This window comes from Mobula birostris, chromosome 11 (genome assembly GCF_030028105.1).
Source record: "Mobula birostris isolate sMobBir1 chromosome 11, sMobBir1.hap1, whole genome shotgun sequence".
NCBI classification, from domain to species: domain Eukaryota; kingdom Metazoa; phylum Chordata; class Chondrichthyes; order Myliobatiformes; family Myliobatidae; genus Mobula; species Mobula birostris.
In genome coordinates this window covers 107,339,262-107,349,552 of record NC_092380.1, presented here as the reverse complement: position 1 = coordinate 107,349,552, position 10,291 = coordinate 107,339,262, and positions in this window count along the sequence as shown.

Below are 10,291 nucleotides of genomic sequence, written 5' to 3'. Positions count from 1 at the left end.
GTCCCTTACTATTTCCAGAATATTATTTATGTCCTCCTTAGTGAAGACAGAACCAAAGAAGCCTGATCGTTGAAGAGTAAAGACTGTCCTGAACCTGGTAGTGTGGGATCTGAGGTTCCTGCACCTTCTTTCCAATAGTCGCAACAAGAAGAGTACAAGGCCGAGAGAACAAGAGAACATGGTGGAAGCGGATACAACAGGGTCTTTTAAGAACCTCTTAGACAGGTACATGGAGCTTAGAAAAATAGAGGGCTGTGTGCTAGGGAAATTCTAGGCAGTTTCTAGAGCAGGTTACACGGTCGGCACAACATTGTGGGCCAAAGGGTCTGTAATGTGCTGTAGATTTCTATGTTCTATGTTCTATGTTCTAAGGCCACATTACTGGCCATTGGGCTTCTGAGCTCCCAGCTGCGTTGTATTCAAAGTTTCACTGCTTAATCTGTTCCATACCTTACAATATTTAATATTAATACACATTAGTTTGTTATTTATGCGTGATTCATCTGTAGATTTAGATTAGGATTAGATTATGAGGACACGCAGTCCTCTTTTATTGTCATTTAGTAATGCATGCATTAAGAAATGATACAATATTTCCTCCGGTGTGATATCACAAAACACAGGACAGACCAAGACTGAAAAACTAACAAAAACCACATAATTATAACATATAATACTTCAAAGAAAGTGTTATCAATAGTGGTTTTAATCAAATTCCTTTGCTTTTGAACTACCAGTAAGCTGTCACATATCTTCAGTAGCACCATCCTTAACCGCAAATTAAATATCAGAATTAAAAAGAAATGTGATCGAAGTGGCTTTGGCTGTGGAATGATTGTTGGTGCCAGACAAGGTGGTTTGAGTACCTCAGAAACTACTGATCCCCTAGGATTTTCACACACAACAGTCCCTAAAGTTTACAGACTGGTGTGAGAGAGAAGAACCATACAGGGAGCAGCAGTTCTGTGGGTGAAAACACCTTGTTAATGAGAGAGGTCAGAGGAGAATGGCCAGACTGGTTCAAGCTAACAGGAAAGCGACAGAATCAGAATCAGGTTTAATATCACCACCATACATCGTGAAATTTGTCAAACTTTGTGACACCAGTACAATGCAGTACACGATAACAGAAAGAAAAATACATGAATTTCAGTAAGTTATAAATTAAGTAAGTAGTGCAAATAAAGAAATAAAAAAGTAGTGAGGTAGCTTTCATGGGTTCAATGTCCATTCAGAAATCGGATGGCAGAGGGGAAGAAGCTGTTCCTGAATCGCTGAGTGTGTGTCTTCAGGCTTCTGTACCTCCTTCTTGATGGTAACAGTGAGAAGAAGGCATGTCCTGGGTGGGGGCAGTCCTTTACGATGGAAACCGCCTTTTTGAGGCACTGCTTCTTGAAGATGACCTAGATACTACGGAGACTAGTGCCCATGATGGAGCTGACTGATTTTAAATTTTACAGCTCTCTGCAGCTTACTTCAATTCTGTAAATATCTTCCCCTACCACCTTACCAGACGGTGATGCAGCCAGTTAGAATGCTCTCCATAGTATATCGGTAGAAATTTACGAGGTGTTTTTGGTGAAATACCAAATTTCCTCAAACCCCTAATGAAATATAGCCACTGTCTTGCCTTCTTTATAACTGCATTGATGTGTTGGGTCCTCAGGGATATTGATACCCAGGAACTTGAAACGGTAACTCAAATAACCATGTTTTACAACAGAGGAGCATCTCTCAATGCACAACACACTGAACCTTCAAGTGGGTGGACTACAACAGCAGAAGGCAACGAACATAGACACAGTGGTCACTTTATTAGGTACAGGAGGTACCTAATAAATTGGCCACTGAATGTATATCAAAGGTCTTAAATCAAAGTTTGTTGAATGAATGCCTGTTATGATGAGATGAAAACCTCCATTCCCTCCCACCACCAGCTTCCCCTTGTCTGCAGGAAGTGAAAGAACATCACCACAGGGACCTTCTTTCTGCTTTGCGGCCAAGTAGATTTCCTTGCAAGGCGCCAATCTTCGCTCACTGCCGGTTTACCAGCAGATAATAAATCACTAGCAATTCCGTGCTAAATTAATTATAATCAATCACCTGACACAATGACTGTTTTCCAGTTTTCTCACAACTACAGGAGTCAAATATCTTAACACTTTCCTGTTGAAAAGTTTGGAATGGAAAACAAATGCAACGTTAGCATTCATTTTGAGAGGACTAGAAGCAAAGGACGTAATGCTGAGGCTTTTTCAGGCATTGGTCAGACCTCATTTGGGGTATTGTGAGCAGTTTTAGGCCCCTAAGAAGGGATGTGCTAGCATTGGTGAGGGTCCAGAGAAGGTTCACAAGGATTATCCCAGGAGTGAAAGCGTTAATGTATGAAGACCATTTGATGGCTTTGAGCCTGCACTCACAGGAGATTGAGCGAATGAGGGGAAACTTACTGAAACCTATCGAATATTGAAAGGCCTCAATAGAGTGGACGTCAAGAGGATGTTTCCACTAGTGGGAGAGTCTAGGTTTAGAGGGCACAGCCTCAGAATAGAAGGACATCCCTTTGGAACAGAGATGAGAAGGAATATCTTTAGTCAGAGAGTGGGGAATCTGTGGAATTCATTGCCGTTAAATACACCTAAGTCGTTGGGTGTATTTAAAGCAGAGGTTCTTAGGTTCTTGATTAATAAGAGCATCAAAGGCTATGGGGAGAAGACAGAAGAATGGGGTTGAAAGGGGTAATAAACCAGCCAGGATAGAATGGCGGAGCAGACTCAAAGGGACGAATGGGCTCATTCTGCTCCTGTGTCTTATGGTCTTATGACTCAAACAAAGGTTCATTGTTTTGAATAGTGCAGGTGTAGAAATGGCCCTGGAATTATCACCGATGCATTGCAAGAGTTTCCTCCCAAAACCAACCGCCAGAGGCATCTTGGAGAACATCACTGAGCATGCTAGTGCTTGAAGAAAGTTCAAAGTAATTTTATTATCAAAGTACAGAAGTCACCATGTACAGCCTTGAGATTAATTCTCCTGTGGGCATCCACAGTAGATAGCAGCAGCAAGAGGAGAAGTCCTGGACGGCGGGTTCCTTGATGATGGATGCTGCTTTCTTGTGGCAGTGCTCAATGGTGGGAAGGGTTTTTGCTGTGACGGATTGGTCTGTAGCCAATACTTTTTACAGGCTTTTCCTTTTCTGGGCATTGGTGATTCCACACTAGGCTGTGATTCAACCAGTCAAGATACTCTCCACAGTGCAACTATAGAAGTTTTAGATACATACTAAATCTGCACAACCTTCTAAGGAAGTAGGAGTGCTGCTGTGCTTTCATTTTAACGGCACTTAGGAGCCTGTCCCAGGACAGATCTTCTGAAACGATAATGCCAAGGAATTTTAAGTTCTCCACCTCCAATCCACTAATGAGGACTGGCTCATGGATCCCTAGTTTCTACCACCTGAAGTCAATAATCAGCTCTTAGCCTCTAGAATAATCACTAATCGATTGTAAGAGTTTCCTGCTTAAGTCAAGATCCAGGGGCATCTTGGAATAAATCATTGGGCATATATGTGCTAGAAGACAGTCCCATCTTAAGATCCTTGGAGTTTAAACTGGGGTTAGCAGAGTCCAATCACAAACAAGATAAAATCTGCAGGTGCTGGAAATCCAAGCAACACGCGCACAAAATGCTGGAGGAATGCAGCAGGCCGGGCAGCATCTATGGAAAAAAGTAGAGTCGACATTTCGGGCCAAGACCCTTCGGATTAGCCTGCTGAGTTCCTGCAACATCTTGTGTGTGTTAACAGAGTCCACGCAGTTGAACGCAATGAGTCCATGAGCTCAGTCAGTGAACACAAGAACATTGAGATAAGACTGTCAGAAGGCCATTTGGCCATTTTGTACCATTTGTCACCTTTTGCACATTAGTTGTCTGTCTGTCGTTGTGCTTGTTTATTTTACTGATTCTATTAAGAAATGATATTAAATCATTAGAAAGAGGTGACATAGGATCAGAAGGTGCAGAACCTTTATGGGTTAAGCTAAGAAGTCGCAGGGGTAAAAGGACCTTGATGGTAGTTATATACAGGCCTTCTAACAGCTGCAGTGATGAGGACTACAAATTACAACAGGAAATAGAAAAGGCTTGACAGAAGGGCAGTGTTATGATAATTGTGGGGGATTTTAACATGCGAGTGGATTGGGAAAATCAGGTCAGCACTGGATCTCAAGACAGAGAATTTGTAGAATGTCTACGAGATGGCTTTTTAGAACAGCTTGTTGTTGAGCCCACTAGGGGATCGGCTGTACCGGATTGGGTATTGTGTAGTGAACCAGAGGTGATTAGAGAGATTGAGGTGAAGGAACACTTAGGAGGCAGTGATCATAACATGATTGAGTTCACTGTGATATTTGAGAAAGAGAAGTCGAAATCCGATGTGTCGGTATTTCAGTGGAGTAAAGGAAATTATAGTGGCATGAGAGAGGAACTGGCCAAAGTTGACTGGAAAGGGACACTGGCGGGAAGGACGGCAGAGCAGCAGTGGCTGGAGTTTATGCGAGAAGTGAGGAAGGTGCAAAACAGATATATTCCAAAAAAGAAGAAATTTTCGAATGGAAAAAGAATGCAACCATGGCTGACAAGAGAAGTCAAAGCCAAAGTTAAAGCAAAGGAGAGGGCATACAAGGAAGCAAAAATTAGTGGGAAGACAGAGGATTGAGAAGTTTTTACAAGCTTACAAAAGGAAACTAAGAAGTTCATTAAGAGGGAAAAGATGAACTATGAAAGAAAGCTAGCAAATAATATCAAAGAAGATACTAAAAGCTTTTTCAAGTATATAAAGAGTAAAAGACAGGTGAGCATAGATATAAGACTGATAGAAAATGATGCTGGAGAAATTGTAATGGGAGATAAGGAGATAGCAGAGGAACTGAACGAGTATTTGGCATCAGTCTTCACTGAGGAAGACATCAGCAGTATACCGGACATTCAAGGGCGTCAGAGAAGAGAAGTGTGCGCAGTCACAATTACGACAGAGAAAGTACTCAGGAAGCTGAATAGTTTAAGGGTAGATAAATCTCCCGGACCAGATGGAATGCACCCTCGTGTTCTGAAAGAAGTAGCTGCGGAGATTGCAGAGGTATTAGCAATAATCTTTCAAAAGTCAATAGATTCTGGCATGGTTCTGGAGGACTGGAAGATTGCAAATGTCACTCTGCTATTTAAGAAGGGGGCAAGGAAGCAAAAAGGAAATTATAGACCTGTTAGCTTAACATCGGTGGTTGGGAAGTTGTTGGAGTCGATTGTCAAGGATGAGGTTACGGAGTACCTGGAGGTATATGACAAGATAGGCAGAAATCAACATGGTTTCCTTAAAGGAAAATTCTGCCTGACAAATCTATTGCAATTTTTTGAGGAAATTACAAGTAGGCTAGACAAGGGAGATGCAGTGGATGTTGTGTGTTTGGATTTTCAGAAGGCCTTTGACAAGGTGCCGCACATGAGGCTGATAAACAAGATAAGAGCCCATGGAATTATGGGAAAGTTACATACGTGGATAGAGTGTTGGCTGATTGGCAGGAAACAGAGAGTGGGAATAAAGGGATCCTATTCTGGTTGGCTGCCGGTTACCAGTGGTGTTCCACAGGGATCAGTGTTGGGGCCGCTTCTTTTTACATTGTACATCAACGATTTGGATTATGGAATAGATGGCTTTGTGGCTAAGTTTGCTGGTGATACAAAGGTAGGTGGAGGGGCCGGTAGTGCTGAGGAAACAGAGAGTCTGCAGAGAGACTTGGATAGATTGGAAGTATGGGCAAAGAAGTGGCAAATGAAATACAATGTTAGAAAGTGTATGGTTATGCACTTTGGTTGAAAAAATAAATGGGCAGGCTATTATTTAAATGGGGAGAGAATTCAAAGTTCTGAGATGCAATGGGACTTGGGAATCCTCGTGCTGGATACCCTTAAGGTTAACTTCCAGGTTGAGTTGGTGGGGAAGAAGGCGAATGCAATGTTGGCATCCATTTCTGGAGGAATAGAGTATAGGAGCAGGGATGCGCTGTTGAGGCTCCATAAGGCACTGGTAAGACCTCACTTGGAGTACTGTGTGCAGTTTTGGGCTCCTTATTTAAGAAAGGATGTGCTGACATTGGAGAGGGTTCAGAGAAGATTCATTAGAATGATTCCAGGAATGAGAGGGCTAACATATGAGGAACATTTGACTGCTCTTGGACTGTATTCCTTGGAGTTTAGAAGAATGAGGGGGGACCTCATAGAAACAATTAGAATGTTGAAAGGCATGGACAGAGTGGATGTGGCAAAGTTGTTTCCCATGGTGGGGGACTCTAGTACGAGAGGGCATGACTTAAGGATTGAAGGGTGCCCATTCAGAACAGAGATGGAAAGAAATTTTTTTTAGCCAGAGGGTGGCGAATCTGTGGAATTTGTTGCCACGGGCAGCAGTGGAGGCTAAGTCATTGGGTGTATTTAAGGCAGAGATTGATAGGTATCTGAGTAGCCAGGGCATCAAAGGTTATGGTGAGAAGATGAGGGAGTGGGACTAAATGGGAGAATGGATCAGCTCATGATAAAATGGCGGAGCAGACTCGATGGGCCAAATGGCCGACTTCTGCTCCTTTGCCTTATGGTCTTATTGTGTTTCTTTGTATCTACTGTGAATGCCAGAATGGGAATGAATCTCCAGGTAGTATATGGTGACATACTGTACCTGTACTTTGATAATAAATTTATTTTGAACTTTCAGCTTTGAAAATCATCCATCACTGAATGGCAGAGAAGTCTTGATGGGCTGAATGTTCTAATTCTACTTCAGTATCTTGTGATCATATTGTCATAACCTTGTGGGTTCCTCTGTGGAGGTAGTCTATGCTGCAGATACACACCTGTCTGGGTTGAAACCTGCAGGGCAGTTTGAGCATTGTATTCAGTTGTAGACCTGTCTCAGAGAAGATGTGTGGATGTAGTGCCAATGCAACTAAAATAGTAAGTATATGAAATAGGGTGGAGGAGCAACACCTTATATTCCTTTTGGGTAACCTCCAACCTGATGGCATGAATATCAGTTTCTCCTTCTGGTAAAAACAATTTCCCTCCCCCTCCTTTCTTCTTCTACTCCCCTCTTACTTCTTCTCACCTACTTATTACCTCCCCCAGCACCCCTCCTCCTTCCCTTTCTCCTATGGTCCACTCTCCTCTCCTAACAGATTCCTTCCCCTCCAGCCCTTTACCTTTCCCACCTACCTGGCTTTGCCTATCACCTTCCAGTTATCCTCCTTCTCCTCCCCGCACCTTTTTATTCTGGGGTCTTCCCCCTTCCTTTCCAGTCCTGATGAAGGGTCTCGGCCCGAAATGTTGACTGTTTATTCATTTCCACAGATGCTCGCTGACCTGCTGAGTTCCTCCAGCATCTTGTGGTTGTTGCTTTGGTAAATATATGAGGCTGGTATTCCTTAACATCTGATCTCATTGAGACACTTAAGGTGGTTAATGAATTTGATAAGGTGGCAGGCGTAGTTACATATCGGTTAGCATAACACTATTACAACACGATCTGCCGCTGTCTGTAAGGAGTTTGTACATTCTTCTCGTGACCCCATGGGTGTCCTCTGGGTCCTGCGCTTTCCTCCCATATTCCAAAGATGCACAGCGCGGGTTAGCAAACTGTGGGCACGCCATGCTGGCGCTGGAAGCATAGCAACACTTGCAGGCTGCCCCCAGCACATCCTCAGACTGTGTTAGTTGTTGACAGAAGCAAAACATTTCTCTGTGTGTTTGGATGTTTCAAAGTACATGTGACAAATAAAGCTAATCTCTTCCACTTCTTTAAACTTTCTGCTCTGGTGTGAGAGATCTGAACAAGACCGTGTAAAATTGAAACTCAACTACAGTATTCAAGTTTTATTTTTTAATTTATTTATTGAGATACAGTGCAGAATAGGTCCTTTCAGCTCTTCGAGCCACAGTGCCCAGCAAACCGCAATTTAACCCTAGCCTAATCGCGGGGCAATTTACCAGTGTTTTATTTCACTGTGGGAGGAAACTGGAGCACCAGGAGGAAACCCACACACTCACAGGGAGAACAAATCCTTCACATGAAAAAACCTGGAACCTGACTGCGAAATGCAGAGAGATTTTTGTTGGTAAAGGGTGTTAAGGTTTACATAAACAAGCAAAGTAGATGTGTCTTCAAATCTTAGCTTCATTTGTCAAAAGTACATTGAAACATTCAAACGTACAATGAAGCGACCAGCACAGTCTGAGGATGCGCTGGTGGCAGTCCACAAGTGTCACCACGCTTCTGGTGCCAAAATAGAGTGCTCACGACTTACTAACCCGTGTGTGTTCGGAATGCGAGAGGAAACCGGAGCACTCAGAGGAATCTACGCAGTCACGAAAAGAGCGTACAAGCTCATTACAGACAGTGGTGGGAACTGAATCGATCACTGACGCTATAAAGCATTCAGCTAACCCCTACGGTACCATGCTGCCCATGTTTGGGTACTAAACATACAAGATCAAACTGAATGGGAGAACAGATGAATAACTTAACCTTGCTGCTAATTTACATACTTATTCGTATACAGAAGGAGACCATTTGATCCATCAAGTCAATGCTAGCTCCCAATGGAGTACCCCACCAATACCGACCTCGTGCTTATTTCGTTGTAACTTGCATCTTATTTTCTGCCTCATGCCCTTTCAACCTTTTGTCATTTACCTACTCTAGAAGCAATATAAACTTGGCGATTAACCTGCCCGTCTATCTTTGGCTGGGGCCTGGGAGGAAACAGGAGCACACAGCAAGGGAGAACATGCATATCTCTCACAGGTATCACCCGACATCGGACTCAAACGCTGACTGAAGAATAGATTGCCCAGAGTACTGTACAATTAGCAAAGAATTTTCTTACTTAGAGACACAGCATGGTAGGAGGCGGTTCTGGCCCGACGATTACACCCATGTAACTAACTAACCTACTTACCCATATACCTTTGGACAGTGCGAGGAAACGGGAGCACCCGGAGGAAACTGGAGCACCCGGAGGAAACGGGAGCACCCGGAGGAAACAGGAGCACCCGGAGGAATCCCATGAAGTCATAGGGAGAATGTACAAACTCCTTACAGACGGTGGCAAGAATTGAACCCAGGCCGTCAGCACTCACCTGATCACTGCCATATTCTCTATAACGTTTTTATTTAAGAAGCAAGTTAAAAGACTGAGAACATTTTAAAATACGTGTTTGATTTTCCTTAAGGTCTGATCTATTTGAGACACTTAAGGTGGTTAAAAAATTTGATGAAGTAAAGAGAGGCAGAAGGCATGGTGTGTACTGGTTAACTTTTTATTTAAAACTAATAAATTAAACTATTGGCAAAAAAATTTAAAGTGTTAAAAGAAAGTCAGTGAAGCACGTACCTTATTCTAGAGGCTGATCATCCCCATCCAAATAAATGGAGTCACGGTTCCTTGCTGGTGTGCACCCAAGGGTGCAGACAAAGCTGTCAGTTTTCCAAGCCTCTCTCTTCAGCACCTCTGGACAGTATTGAATTAGACCCAACGATCTCGTGCCTGCCAGTTGCTCCCAAGTGACCAGCTAACCTACTAACCATTATGTTTTTGGAATGTGAGAGGAAAGCAGAGCAACCAGAGAACACCCACGTAGTAATGGGGAGAACGTACGAACTTCTCACACTCAGCGGCAGTATTCAACCCAGGTCACGGACGTAGTAAAAGTGTTACACTAACCACAACACTACTGTGTCATCCCTACTTAGAACATAGAACAGTACAATACAGGAACAGGCCCTTCAGCCCACAATGTTGTGATGAACCAATTAATTAATAATCAAAAAATCAAATCAAAAAGTTGCCTCACAGGTAGATAGGGTAGTTAAGAAAGTTTATGGGGTGTTAGCTTTCATAAGTCGAGGGATAGAGTTTAAGAGTCGTGACGTAATGATGCAGTTCTATAAAACTCTGGTTAGGCCACACTTGGAGTATTGTGTCCAGTTCTGGTCGCCTCACTATGGGAAGGATGTGGAAGCATTGGAAAGGGTACAGAGGAGATTTACCAGGATGCTGCCTGGTTTAGAGAGTATGGATTATGATCAGAGATTAAGGAAACCAGGGCTTTACTCTTTGGGGAGAAGGAGGATGAGAGGAGACATGATAGAGGTGTACAAGATATTAAGAGGAATAGATAGAGTGGATAGCCAGCGCCTCTTCCCCAGGGCACCACTGCTCAATAGAAGGGGACATGGCTTTAAGTT